Source organism: Solanum pennellii, chromosome 4 (genome assembly GCF_001406875.1).
Source record: "Solanum pennellii chromosome 4, SPENNV200".
Lineage (NCBI taxonomy): Eukaryota > Viridiplantae > Streptophyta > Magnoliopsida > Solanales > Solanaceae > Solanum > Solanum pennellii.
In genome coordinates, this window is record NC_028640.1 from 59,383,597 (window position 1) to 59,394,099 (window position 10,503).

Sequence of the window (10,503 nt, forward strand, 5' to 3'; positions counted from 1 at the left end):
TATATATATATATATTAGTAGTCATCTTTCCATTTGTCTTCATTTAGATAATTAGATACAAATCCGTGATTATTTCATTCATTGCTAATTAATTGTCTATCTATAATTTTCTTTTCGTATATTTTGTTGTATTACACAGGAGTTACTATAATTAAAAAGTGGGAAATATTAGTCCATTCATATTCTTCTGTCATTTTGTCAAATTAATGCTTGTTTGCTCTTAGTCTCCTTTACCTAAAACTTGGTAATACCAACTCTAAGAAAAAAAAAAAGGGTTTTAATTCATTTGCTGCTCATAATTAGTTTTAAATAGTGAATTTTTCTATCATCGATCATGATTGGCTTATTCAGTTGGGAATCTTTGGGATGAATTATTAATTTGCCTAGTGCTTGCCTTGCGTATGTATAGTGTAGAAAATTGAAGTATGGTAGCATATGTATTTCTTCATCTCTTTTTCTAATTTCAAGTCATGACTTGTTACTTTATTACTCTTTGTTTGCATATGAAATATGTTTGAGTTCAATTTGAACTCCGTATCCGATTGCACCTCGAGAGAGTCATTAAGACTCAATTTCTCTTCCATCGAGTCAAACCAAAATCGACAGACAGATCCCGAAGTTTTTTTAAAAGAATTGAAGAAAGTAGAGAAGATTTTTTCTTATTATTTTTGTATTTCTTTATTTTTGGTCCAAGGCCTTGTTGTCTTTTATTTTATTTATTTATTATTAGTGTTGTTGTATGTTTAGTCTAGGGCAGGAACAGAAAAGTAAAAATTAGGCAAATGACATACTGTAAATGAAAAATTACATTCCATCCCTATAGTATCAATATTTACAAAAAATATCTTCTTTTTGAGAAATTCGAATACTTTATAAAATAAAATGATACGTAAATAGAAATGGCCGAAAACTTTAACTTTTTTTTAATATATTAATTGTTACGGCGCAAAAAAAGGGTAATAACTTTTTCATGATTTACGTTAATTTTTAACAAGATTACCGTCAAATCTGCATAAAAACATATTAATTTATTGCATTATTCAATTTCATAATATCAAAAAATTCAGATTTTGAATCAGAAAAAAATGATTTTGCGTAAAAAAAATCTCTAGAACGTCGATTCTGAATTTTCAAAGATGAATATTTCAATCTTGTTGCGGTAGTGGCTGATGAAAATATTTCGTTAATGAATCTTATTTCAGCAATTGAGGCTGAGCTGGGTATTGATGAATCAAAAAAATATAGAGATTAGATATGTTATTGAAGGGAATTCGTCTCCATTGTGTATTCGGACTAATATGGTGTAAAATTGTATAGAAATTAAGAAACATGAGGCTGGGTTCGAAACTTATTCTTTATGCATTGATACTTCAGATAAAATTGTTGAAGAGATAATAAATTTTGATGCAACAACAGGTGTCATCATGTGTGTTGAGGGTGAAAATAGTGATGCAAAGGCTCTCAATATTGTTGAATCGTCAATTGATGATGCATATTACATACCGAAAATGGATGTTGATAAGTATATATCACACACCAATAATTCAGTTGTGGAAGAGAATCAAACGTATAAGGATAAGTCAACTCTAAAGGCGGTAATGAAAAATTACAAAATAAAGAATAGTTTCAACTTTAAAGTTAAAAAATCTGATAACAAAAGGTATGTTTTCAATTTCTATGTTAATATTTTTGATAATATATAATTTGTTTTTAATATATTTAGTATGATACATTAATATTATATGTTGCATGTAGTTTTCTGTGTAACATGATTTGGTCGTAATGATGTTTTTCACATTTTGAATGTTAAAACCAGTAAATGTAATATTTCTGATCAATTTACAGAATAAGCTATCATGATGTGAAATATTTATTATGAAGTATCATTTCTATTGAGAAAATGAAATACAGTATCTTTTTTTCTATTTTTTTTCTATTTTATTTATTAAAAAAGTCAACCTTAGCAAATAACCAATATATGTTTTTTTTATTGCAGCTACGTATTAGTTTTTCATTCAGATGATTAATGTTGGAAAGTGAAGGCATCTGTTAGGAAGAATTCAGGAACATTCATAGTGTGATACTTTAATAGCGAACATACCTGTCCATTAAGGGATAAGGTATTAAGCAAGCTACAAGCCACAGTTGGGTTTGTTAGTGGTGTGACGCGCCTAAATTAGAAAATCATAAAAGAAAACATACTCCAAGCGATATAATTGATGATATCAGGGAGATGTATGGCGTTAAAATTTCTTATCAAAAAACATGGTGCGCAAAAGAGCGTACATTGGAACTTATACGAGGTAAACCTGTTGATGGATACAGAAACATACCAAGATACATATATACATTGGAAACTATGTATCCAAATTCATATATAAGGATGCATAAGTCTGAATACAATGAATTTATGTATCTTTTCATATCATCAAGGCCAATGATGAGATGATTTGAGTTCTGTAGGCCAGTTGTTGTTGTTGATGCTTCACATCTTAGTGGAGCTTATCGAGGTACATTTATGTCTGCTAGTACACTCGATGGAGCAGGTATGACATGTTGTTTATGAATTTATTTTATTATTTTCTTAATATTAAGTAGTTATTTAGTATATGTTGTTTTGTGTTTGTATAGTAAGGTTGCATATTGCCTTTGGCGTACGGAATCGTTAACACGGAAAATGATTGTTCATGGACATGATTCTTTCAACAATTTAAGAATGCATTTGGTGAGAGGAAAAAAATGTAAGTTGTATCTAAAAGAAATGAAAGCATAAAGAAAGGTGTGAGTATTGGTTATCCAATTGTTCCTCATTTTGCATGCATATGGCATCTCTGGAAAAATGTGTGTTCAAACTTTAGGAGAAGCAGGACCATTCTAAGTGATCTGTTTAACTCAATGACTAAGGCTTATAGAAAATATGATTTTGAAAAATTGATGGCTAAATTGGATAAAATAGATGGAAGAGTAAAAAAGTATCTTCAAGATGTTGGGTATAAAAGGTGGTCTATGTCTCATGCAACAGTGAACCGTGGGAGAATGATGACTTCAAATATAGCTAAATGTACCAAAGGTTGCCTTGTTGATGCACGACAACTACCTACAATAGATTTTTTGGAGGAAGTTAGAATTCTATTTGGTTCTTGGAATAGCAATAATAAAGAAATAGCTTCTTATACAAAAGAAAAATTGGGTAGAAGATTTGAAGAAATATTGATTTTAAACGCATCAAAAAGTGCAAAAATGAATGTACATATTTGCTTTGTATTTATTATTTTATTATTAAACAAAAATGAAAAAAAATTGTTGACTGTCTCTGTTTTTTAAAAAATTGCAGGTTGTTGCAGCTCCTGAGTTTATTTTTTCAAAGTATGAAGGTGGGATTAGATACATTGTTTGTCTTGAAAGAAAAACTTGTTCATATGGAAGATTTCAAGGTGACGAGATACCTTGTCCACATGTAATAGCCGTCTTGAAGAAGAAGAATATAACAGATGAACACCCCTACTGCTCTGATTATTATTAACACGATGCATTAACAAATACTTATGCAATTCCAATAGAACCAATGCCAGACAAAAGAGAATGGAAAGCTTCCGACTCTGTTTTGGAAGAAGTTGTCTTGCCACCTAGATACAAAAAGATGCTTGGGAGACCAAGAAAAAGGAGAAAGAAAAATTTAGATGAAAAGATAACAACAAAAACGAATTGTTGTGGATGTTGTGGTCAAGAAGATCATAATAAAAGAACATATACCTTCTTTCCAAAAGATTATTGATTTGTATTTTTTTAGTATCTTTTATGTGTAATAATGTTTCAAGATATTTTTAATTTGCTAATAATATGTGAAGTTTATTAATTTGATGTGATTAACATCATGTGAATGTTTAAGCTACAAAAACTGATGATACTAAATATACTAAATTTTGACTGTATTATATTACGTGCAAAGACATTTACAAATTTATAAAAATTTATAACTTGTTTAATATCAATTACATAAAATGGTAAACGTATAATGAATCTGATAACAAAAATTTGTTATCCCATTCAAAACAATAATTGATATCAAATATTTATATTTTACTATATGATATGTAATTCTTAACGATACTAAATATATTATATTCATAATGTTGTGTCAATTAATAAAGCTATACAAATTGAATTTTTTATGTTGCTAACATGTGGCATATTATATGGTTTGTGTATCTGATTGTAATATTGTATCATACATTTTGATTTGCACGAAAAATATGATATTTTGGAGTAACTTATTTTGTATCAACTAGTATAATAATTGTGTAAAAATAGTATCATATATACTCTGAAAATAATTTATTATGGTATCATCATTTATTTTGTATATATTACTTATATAAATTATTTAGTATCGTTTAATTAAATAAACTAGTAACAATCATGTAAAAATATTATCAGTTATATTATGAACATACTTTATATGGTATCGTATGTTATTTTGTAGAACTAACTTTTACAAAAATTAATTATTTGTACTGTTAATTGACTAATATAATTGAATTCAAAAAGTTGACAAAAATATAAACTAAACACAATGTATATATATAAGTATATTATTCAAACTCTTGAACGATACTAAATATGTTGAACACAATAATTTGCATTATTTCATAAAGATATACTACTTTTATTTTTTGATACTAAAATAAGAATTATATTTGTAATAATTCTATTGTTACTTCGTATCTGATTATAATATAGTATCATATATTGTTATTTATCAAATAATTAATAAATTTTAACTAAATAATTATGTGTCATTTTGTGTCATAATTGAGTAAATAACTTAACAGTTATATTGTTAAAAAAATTAATATAGTATCATCAGCTGTTTGACGAGATAAATTATTAAAACTAGAAAATGCTTAGTAATATTGAACGAAAAATAGAAGTTGAAATACAAAATATTCCGTTCCAATAATAGTTCAAAAATAATATAAACCTAACCAATCAACATCTACCAATGCATCTTCTGCCTGTTTAGAAAACCCGCTCTTTGGCCTTGTTGGATCATCACTATCACTAACATATCTAGCCTTGAGTTTGTCCATGTCATACTTCCATAACAATGTTCCATATCTGTTGCGAAGATAGTCACTCTGAAGACCAACGAATGGAATTTTGATTTCATCGCTCAAATATTCTGCATAAGCAGCTACGAACAGTCCACAATCACTGGGAAAAAAATGAAGATACATTAAAAAGGATTTGAAAAAATTATTTCCATAAACAACTCAAACTTGGGCTTCAAACCAACAACTTGCCAGTTGCAAATCTTCGGTACATCGTTTCCTTCTTTGACAGCAATATCGGTATTTATCGTAGAAGCACGTTCAAAAATCCATATATTAAGTGCATATGGAAATCCATTCAACTGATACAACTTTTTGGAGGGGTTGTACTTTTTTCGAAAAGATTTCAGTAACTTTTCAAAAATAACTATTCCCCAAGAAAACTGTTGGTAACTACCATCTTCCACCATATAGAAATCTTCAATTGGAATTGGTGTATCACCAAGTTGGGAATACAAAAATGTATGGATAAAATATAGTATAGCCATCTGAAAGGCATCCTCATTATTGTCTCATTCACCTACCATAAACCAGTCTACCAATCTTTGTTTATTAACATTATATGTAGTATCAGGAAAATATCTTTCAACTAACCTACTGATTTTTTAGTCTGGATATGTATAGTCCTTTACATTACCTTTACAATTCAAATTAGTAACAATGTCAAAATCACTGATACTAAATTTCAACACATTTCCTTTTGCATAGCGAATGTGAATCTCTTGATCTAAATTATCATGCTCAATATCTAAAAAGAATAAGCACTTAGTAATTTGGCCTTGATAATTGCATCTAGGGATATTTAGGTATGGTGCAAAAATTGTTTCTTTAAATAAATTCATACCTTCATCCTTAATAGATGACATTAAGTGTTCAACAAATTCATGTTGTATGTTGGACCAAACTTTAATGCATTAGTTGAAATATGTTTGATGACGTAATTCATTTTCTACAATAAAACAAATAATTTTTTATCAAATTGTAACATATATAAAAGGTTTCTAAACTATTGACTGAATATAATAAAGTTTTTGTTTTAAATGATACTAAAAATTCCCTAATATTGATACTAAATATAAATAAACATGTTAACATGATACTTACAAGTACTATTTGAAACTATATATAAACGAAACATTAAAGTTAAATATATTTCTTTGATATATTAAATTTCATGTGCGCATCAAAAGATACTCAAATTCACAATTTCAATTAGATATATAAACATAATGGCTGATACTTAAATTTTTATATACTTATCAATAATTCATATAAATATGATACTTAAATAACAGATGTATGACTGTATGATACACATATACTATTATTTGATACCTTATAGTGCATGCAAAATCATTTAGTTATAACAAAAACTGATACTTTACGTAGATATACAAATCGATAATTATAACATATTTATACGTAATTAGCAATTATTACCCATTAATATATACGAAATATAAATATAAAAAAAACAAAGAATCATTCTATCATGAGCACATAAAAATGACACTTAATAAAAAATAATTGAGCATACTAACAAATATATACAAAAATCATGATAAGATTAAAACGATACTCAATATAATTCTTCAGAATAATACTATCAAATAATTCATCAGACTAACTAAAAAAAAAATTCATATACAATATAAACGACACTTAACAATCAGAATCAACAAACTAAAGAAGAAACATGAAAATCATGATGTATATGGAAAACAAATTTACATACCGTTGGTAATGTTGGTCGAACAATAGGAGGTGCCACCTTTCTACCCCTTTTCTTTGGGGTTTTTGGGTCTTTAGAAGTAGATGCATGTTTGTTTTTTGATGAATTTTTCTTGCTAGAGCTTGGTTTTGTCATGACAATAGTTTGATGCAACAATAAAGAACTCAGATGTACATAGAATTTGATTATGAAAATCAACAATATTATTTTTTGAACAATAAGCACAGTAAATACGCAAAAACGGAAAAAAGTTGAAGAAATAGTAATGTGGATGATGATATACCTGATTTGGGACTCAAATTCGGATGAGTATTGATAATAATCCTTAGAATATTTTGAATTTCAAATTTAATTTACAATTGTAACTGAAAATTAGGGGGAAATTTTTTAGAGAAATTTTTGGGGAAGGCGAGATTTTGGGGGAATGGAATCACTTTTAGGGACGGTAACTTCTGATTTTGGAAAGGTAAATTTAACTTTTAAGGTTTCCAACGTGTAAAGTTAATCAGTATCATTGGGGGGTAAAAAAAGGGATTTTTGTAATTTAATAAATTAGTAGGGAATTAATGAAATTAGATAAATTAAAGTAGTGTAGTTTAGTAATTTTTCCTACAAAAAATGGGTTGAAGGCCCAAAAAGTTAAATGGGTCAAAAACCCAAAACAGGTGGGTCAAAATTTCGGTCAAGGCAGACAGAAAACCCGGATTTGGACCCAATTCCCATTTCCTCTCCCTTATTTCTTGTTTATTTACTTTCTTTATTTGTTAGTTAATTTTAAGTTAAGAAACTTTCAATCTCCGTCGAATGCCATAATGTTTTAGTAACTTAAAATTGAACCAAGTTTAAATAGTTTTGAAAAAATAGTTTTTCAATTTATAAGTTTCGATTAGATAAATTAAGAAGTTCACTTTCAAACAATTTCCAATAAATTTTAAACAAATTTTAGTCTAACTAAGTTAGTTGCTGGAAATGTGCAATTAGGCGGATATTTGAGGTACCTAACACCATCCTAAAATATAAATGAGAATCCCCGAACACATTTAGTGTTTTCATTCGGTTTTTTCTGCTTAAAGCCTTTTGAAAAATAAAAGTTTTTCTTGATTTTCTCAAAATTAAGTGGCGACTCTAAAAAAGTCGAAACCTCTTATAAAATAAATATTTTTCCTTTTTCAAATAAAATACTAAGTTTAAATTAATAGTTTTTAAATTTATAATGTAATTTTTTACTTAAGTTTATTTTAAAGATATATTTTAAAAAAATTACTTATTAAGTTTGCAAGTTAAGTCTAATTAAGTTTTCTGATGTTTATAGGTTATTACTTATTATTTATTAATATGTTATAATTTTTAAGTTATATATAACTTTCAATTTTAACAATTAAATTTGTAATTTTAAAAAATTAAACAAAAATAAGGATAAAAAATTACAAAAATTAAAAAATGTCAATTTAATTTATTTAAATCTATATCACAAATTACAATTTCAATTTACAACTATTAGTAGAGTGCATAGTTTATGCAGCCACCTTCTAGGAAGAGTTTTATTTCAACTATGTCTCGAATGTAATACTAATAGGGGTAGTTGGATTACTTGGGTAGAATTTATTATTTAATATAAAATATAAAATATAAATTATAATTTAGAAATATATATTATAAATTAATTAATAAATATTAATTAACGGAATCGGACCGGAACAGAAATAAACCGGTATCGGTACACCGGTACCAAACCTAGATTTCATTTCGTTCCGTGTCCAGGTTCAGAATGTCTCGTTCCGTCCTGTAGGCAACCGAATCGGAACGAACCGGACCGATACTGGTACATCCCATTCTGTTGCCCAGTCTTAATACCATTCACTATTAGTATAATCAAATCATGTTAAATCAAGATACAATTACTAACAAATTATAAATTGAAAATCAAAAATCACCTCCAATCTACCATCTCCTTTTCAAAATTACAACAATTATATAGAGAAACTCCATTACGATGAAGGTAATGAAATTCTATAATTAATACTCTCAAATTGAAGAAATTCTTTATTTACATGCTAAAGAACTACATAACAATTTAATTTTTATTTTTATTTATTTTAAAAGAACAATGTTATCAAGGAAGCTTACAATTATTATTATTTCAAAAAAAAAAGGACCAAAAGGAGAAAAATGAACAAAGAGAAACAAGAAAACAAAGAGTAAAGTAAATGGGTCTCTTCTATGTTTGAAAAAAATTTAGAGAAGAGGTAGTTAGCTTTTTTGAAAGTTGAGAAAGAAGATAACAAAAATAAAGAATACATCTACAATGAAATAAATAAAAGAAAAGAAAAAGATAATATTTTTAATTAAATAAATATTTATTTACTTTTTGGTTCAGCTCATTCTCTATGAGAGAGTGAACTACACTTTACACGCCACGTAGGTACATAGAGGACAATAAATTCATTCTAAATTTAAAAAAAAGGGTAATAGGATCCCTACAACGTTTAAGTGTCTTTTGAAAAAGGGAAAATGTTCAAATATGCCATTGAACTTTCAGAAAAGGTTCATTTATGCCATCAGTTAAAAGTTTGGCTCATTTATGTCATTACCGTTAAAGAAAAGATTCATTCAAGCCATTATGTTTTAACAATGGTTTTGCAAAATTATTTTTGACACGTGGTCAATTATAATTCGACCACATCATCAATTTAATTAATAACAAAATCAAAAAAAAATTCAATTTTTATTTTTCAGAATTATGATTTTTTAATTAAAAAATTGATGACGTGGCCGAATTACAATTGACCACGTGTCAAAATGGTTTTGCAAAGCCACTATTAAAAAATAATGGCATAAATGAGCCTTTTTCTTGAACGGTAATGACATAGATGAATAAACTTTTAACGAATAGCATAAATGAGCCTTTTCTTAAAGTTCGATTGCATTTTTGAGTCTTTTCCCTTTAAAAACATGTCGTACTTTAATGGGGTATTTATGTATTTTTCTTTTATTTTTATTAATTATGAAGTAGGTGAATTAGATTTCAAGATTTTCAAAAATTTCTACCTTTTTCAAAATAATTAATTGAGGGTATATATAGGTAAAACAATTGTTCTTTCTTTGATTTATCAAAATGAACAAGTAAAAAAGGACGAGTAAAAAAAGAAACGTGGCCAAGTAATTAAGCATAGAGATAGTAATATTTGTCCACTTTATGAAATTATCAATGGTTAATTTTACTGTTTACATTAAGAAATGTGCAAATATAATAATAAATAAGTATTATTGAATAGAGAAAGTACTAATGGTATGCTCCTTTATACTAGGGAAAATGCACAAGTACCCCCTCAACCTATGCCCGAAATCTCAAAGACACACTTATATTATACTAAGGTCCTACTACCCCCCTGAACTTATTTTATAAATAATTTTCTACTCCTTTTCGGCCTACGTGGCACTAGCTTGAAAAAAAAAGTCAATCAGCGTTGGGCCCACAAGGTAGTGTCACATAGGTCGAAAAGGGATAGAAAATTATTATAAAACAAGTTTAAGGGGGTAATAGGACCTTAGTATAGTATAAGTGTGTCTCTAAGATTTTTGGTATAGGTTGAGGGGATACTTGTGCATTATCCCTTTAAAAAATTCAATACAAGTACGAGATTTTGCAGGTAAAAAAGT